A 5,880-nucleotide genomic window follows, 5' to 3' on the forward strand; every position below is an offset into this window, starting at 1 on the left:
TTTTACAAACTTACAATACCGCTTATTTTACATAAAGCATGAAATATAGCACACAATAACTTTGATACAAGATAGTTGTGAAGACAATTCTAGCTAGTACACAAGTCGTTCGGCAAAGGCAATAAAGACACGTAATTCATACGTCCAGAAACAAGTCATGCATTCTGGTTTTACTAGGACTACTTCCCATCCTTGGTCTTGTGCAACATAACCGTTATGGCCGTTGATAAGACAGCGTGTTGTAACGTCATCAAAGGGACGAGGGTTACGTAATGTCCAACAGTCCCGTAATAATCTAAAAACCTCATTTCTTACCCCAATTACCGACTCCGTCACTTGTGGAAACGTTTTGTTTAATAGTTGTAGCCCGATGTTCTTGTTCTCACTTTGGTGAGAAGCGAACATTACTAATCCGTAAGCATAACATGCTTCTTTATGTTGCATGTTAGCCGCTTTTTCTAAATCACGAAGTCCAATATTCGGATATATTGCGTCAAAATAATTTCTTAACCCGTTGCGTAAAATAGCATTTGGGTTCCCCGCAATATATGCGTCAAAGTAAACACATCGTAACTTATGGGTTTCCCAATGTGATATTCCCCATCTTTCAAACGAAAGTCTCTTATAAACCAAGACATTCTTGGAACGTTCTTCGAATGTCTTACAAACTGATCTCGCCTTAAATAGTTGTGCCGAAGAATTCTGGCCGACTCTAGACAAGATTTCATCAATCATGTCTCCGGGTAGGTCTCTTAAAATATTGGGTTGTCTATCCATTTTGTGTTTTTAAACTGTAAAATAGACAAGAGTTAGATTCATAAAAAAAATACTTATTAATACAAGCAATTTTTACATATATCATAAAGCATAAGAACACTATATTCCATATATTACACCACACGAATACAACTATCTTATTCCGACTCGCTCGTTTCTTCTTCTTCGGTTTTGGTTCGTTTTGCCAAGTTTCTAGGGATATATGATGTTCCCCTAATACGAGCCGTCGTTGTCCACATTGGTTTAGAAAAACCTGGTGGTTTAGAGGTTCCCGGGTCATTGTTACAACTTAAGGACTTCGGGGGTTGACGATACATATAAAGTTCATCGGGGTTGGAATTAGATTTCTCTATTTTTATGCCCTTTCCCTTATTATTTTCTTTTGCCTTTTTAAATTCAGTTGGGGTAATTTCTATAACATCATCGGAATTCTCGTCGGAATCCGATTCATCGGAAAATTGGTAATCCTCCCAATATTTTGCTTCCTTGGCGGAAACACCATTGACCATAATTAACTTTGGTCGGTTGGTTGAGGATTTTCTTTTACTTAACCGTTTTATTATTTCCCCCACCGGTTCTATTTCTTCATCTGGTTCCGATTCTTCTTCCGGTTCCGATTCTTCTTCCGGTTCCGACTCTTCTTCCGGTTCCTCTTCGGGAACTTGTGAATCAGTCCACAAATCATTCCAATTTACATTTGACTCTTCATTATTATTAGGTGAGTCAATGGGACTTGTTCTAGAGGTAGACATCTATCACGTTAAGAGATTAATATATCACATAATATTCATATGTTAAAAATATATAGTTTCCAACAAAAATGTTAAGCAATCATTTTTAAAGAAAACACGGTCGAAGTCCAGACTCACTAATGCATCCTAACAAACTCGATAAGACACACTAATGCAAATTTTCTGGTTCTCTAAGACCAACGCTCTGATACCAACTGAAATGTCCCGTTCTTATTGATTAAAAACGTTCCATATTAATTGATTTCGTTGCGAGGTTTTGACCTCTATATGAGACGTTTTTCAAAGACTGCATTCATTTTTAAACAAACCATAACCTTTATTTCATCAATAAAGGTTTAAAAATCTTTACGTAGATTATCAAATAATGATAATCTAAAATATCCTGTTTACACACGACCATTACATAATGGTTTACAATACAAATATGTTACAACAAAATAAGTTTCTTGAATGCAGTTTTTACACAATATCATACAAGCATGGACTCCAAATCTTGTCCTTATTTAAGTATGCGACAGCGGAAGCTCTTAATAATCACCTGAGAATAAACATGCTTAAAAAGTCAACAAAAATGTTGGTGAGTTATAGGTTTAACCTATATATATCAAATCGTAACAATAGACCACAAGATTTCATATTTCAATACACATCCCATACATAGAGATAAAAATCATTCATATGGTGAACACCTGGTAACCGACAATAACAAGATGCATATATAAGAATATCCCCATCATTCCGGGACACCCTTCGGATATGATATAAATTTCGAAGTACTAAAGCATCCGGTACTTTGGATGGGGTTTGTTAGGCCCAATAGATCTATCTTTAGGATTCGCGTCAATTAGGGTGTCTGTTCCCTAATTCTTAGATTACCAGACTTAATAAAAAGGGGCATATTCGATTTCGATAATTCAACCATAGAATGTAGTTTCACGTACTTGTGTCTATTTTGTAAATCATTTATAAAACCTGCATGTATTCTCATCCCAAAAATATTAGATTTTAAAAGTGGGACTATAACTCACTTTCACAGATTTTTACTTCGTCGGGAAGTAAGACTTGGCCACTGGTTGATTCACGAACCTATAACAATATATACATATATATCAAAGTATGTTCAAAATATATTTACAACACTTTTAATATATTTTGATGTTTTAAGTTTATTAAGTCAGCTGTCCTCGTTAGTAACCTACAACTAGTTGTCCACAGTTAGATGTACAGAAATAAATCGATAAATATTATCTTGAATCAATCCACGACCCAGTGTATACGTATCTCAGTATTGATCACAACTCAAACTATATATATTTTGGAATCAACCTCAACCCTGTATAGCTAACTCCAACATTCACATATAGAGTGTCTATGGTTGTTCCGAAATATATATAGATGTGTCGACATGATAGGTCGAAACATTGTATACGTGTCTATGGTATCTCAAGATTACATAATATATAATACAAGTTGATTAAGTTATGGTTGGAATAGATTTGTTACCAATTTTCACGTAGCTAAAATGAGAAAAATTATCCAATCTTGTTTTACCCATAACTTCTTCATTTTAAATCCGTTTTGAGTGAATCAAATTGCTATGGTTTCATATTGAACTCTATTTTATGAATCTAAACAAAAAAAGTATAGGTTTCTAGTCGGAAAAATAAGTTACAAGTCGTTTTTGTAAAGGTAGTCATTTCAGTCGAAAGAACGACGTCTAGATGACCATTTTAGAAAACATACTTCCACTTTGAGTTTAACCATAATTTTTGGATATAGTTTCATGTTCATAATAAAAATCATTTTCTCAGAATAACAACTTTTAAATCAAAGTTTATCATAGTTTTTAATTAACTAACCCAAAACAGCCCGCGGTGTTACTACGACGGCGTAAATCCGGTTTTACGGTGTTTTTCGTGTTTCCAGGTTTTAAATCATTAAGTTAGCATATCATATAGATATAGAACATGTGTTTAGTTGATTTTAAAAGTCAAGTTAGAAGGATTAACTTTTATTTGCGAACAAGTTTAGAATTAACTAAACTATGTTCTAGTGATTACAAGTTTAAACCTTCGAATAAGATAGCTTTATATGTATGAATCGAATGATATTATGAACATCATTACTACCTTAAGTTCCTTGGATGAACCTACTGGAAAAGAGAAAAATGGATCTAGCTTCAATGGATCCTTGGATGGCTCAAAGTTCTTGAAGCAAAATCATGACACGAAAACAAGTTCAAGTAAGATCATCACTTGAAATAAGATTGTTATAGTTATAGAAATTGAACCAAAGTTTGAATATGATTATTACCTTGTATTAGAATGATAACCTACTGTAAGAAACAAAGATTTCTTGAGGTTGGATGATCACCTTACAAGATTGGAAGTGAGCTAGCAAACTTGAAAGTATTCTTGATTTTATGAAACTAGAACTTTTGGAATTTATGAAGAACACTTAGAACTTGAAGATAGAACTTGAGAGAGTTCAATTAGATGAAGAAAATTGAAGAATGAAAGTGTTTGTAGGTGTTTTTGGTCGTTGGTGTATGGATTAGATATAAAGGATATGTAATTTTGTTTTCATGTAAATAAGTCATGAATGATTACTCATATTTTTGTAATCTTATGAGATATTTCATGCTAGTTGCCAAATGATGGTTCCCACATGTGTTAGGTGACTCACATGGGCTGCTAAGAGCTGACCATTGGAGTGTATATACCAATAGTACATACATCTAAAAGCTGTGTATTGTACGAGTACGAATACGGGTGCATACGAGTAGAATTGTTGATGAAACTGAACGAGAATGTGATTGTAAGCATTTTTGTTAAGTAGAAGTATTTTGATAAGTGTATTGAAGTCTTTCAAAAGTGTATAAATACATATTAAAACACTACATGTATATACATTTTAACTGAGTCGTTAAGTCATCGTTAGTCGTTACATGTAAGTGTTGTTTTGAAACCTTTAGGTTAACGATCTTGTTAAATGTTGTTAACCCAATGTTTATAATATCAAAAGAGATTTTAAATTATTATATTATCATGATATTATGATGTACGAATATCTCTTAATATGATATATATACATTAAATGTCGTTACAACGATAAACGTTACATATATGTCTCGTTTCAAAATCATTAAGTTAGTAGTCTTGTTTTTACATATGTAGTTCATTGTTAATATAATTAATGATATGTTTACTTATCATAATATCATGTTAACTATATATATAACCATATATATGTCATCATATAGTTTTTTTACAAGTTTTAACGTTCGTGAATCACCGGTCAACTTGGGTGGTCAATTGTCTATATGAAACCTATTTCAATTAATCAAATCTTAACAAGTTTGATTGCTTAACATGTTGGAAACATTTAATCATGTAAACATCAATCTCAATTAATATATATAAACATGGAAAAGTTCGGGTCACTACAATAGGTTCGTGAATCAACCAGTGGCCAAGTCTTACTTCCCGACGAAGTAAAAATCTGTGAAAGTGAGTTATAGTCCCACTTTTAAAAATCTAATATTTTTGGGATGAGAATACATGCAGGTTTTATAAATGATTTACAAAATAGACACAAGTACGTGAAACTACATTCTATGGTTGAATTATCAAAATCGAATATGCCCCTTTTTATTAAGTCTGGTAATCTAAGAATTAGGGAACAGACACCCTAATTGACGCGAATCCTAAAGATAGATCTATTGGGCCTAACAAACCCCATCCAAAGTACCGGATGCTTTAGTACTTCGAAATCTATATCATATCCGAAGGGTGTCCCGGAATGATGGGGATATTCTTATATGCATCTTGTTATTGTCGGTTACCAGGTGTTCACCATATGAATGATTTTTATCTCTATGTATGGGATGTGTATTGAAATATGAAATCTTGTGGTCTATTGTTACGATTTGATATATATAGGTTAAACCTATAACTCACCAACATTTTTGTTGACGTTTTAAGCATGTTTATTCTCAGGTGATTATTAAGAGCTTCCGCTGTCGCATACTTAAATAAGGACAAGATTTGGAGTCCATGCTTGTATGATATTGTGTAAAAACTGCATTCAAGAAACTTATTTTGTTGTAACATATTTGTATTGTAAACCATTATGTAATGGTCGTGTGTAAACAGGATATTTTAGATTATCATTATTTGATAATCTATGTAAAGCTTTTTAAACCTTTATTGATGAAATAAAGGTTATGGTTTGTTTAAAAATGAATGCAGTCTTTGAAAAACGTCTCATATAGAGGTCAAAACCTCGCAACGAAATCAATTAATATGGAACGTTTTTAATCAATAAGAACGGGACATTTCAGTTGGTATCC

Source organism: Rutidosis leptorrhynchoides, chromosome 8, assembly GCF_046630445.1.
Source record: "Rutidosis leptorrhynchoides isolate AG116_Rl617_1_P2 chromosome 8, CSIRO_AGI_Rlap_v1, whole genome shotgun sequence".
NCBI lineage: Eukaryota > Viridiplantae > Streptophyta > Magnoliopsida > Asterales > Asteraceae > Rutidosis > Rutidosis leptorrhynchoides.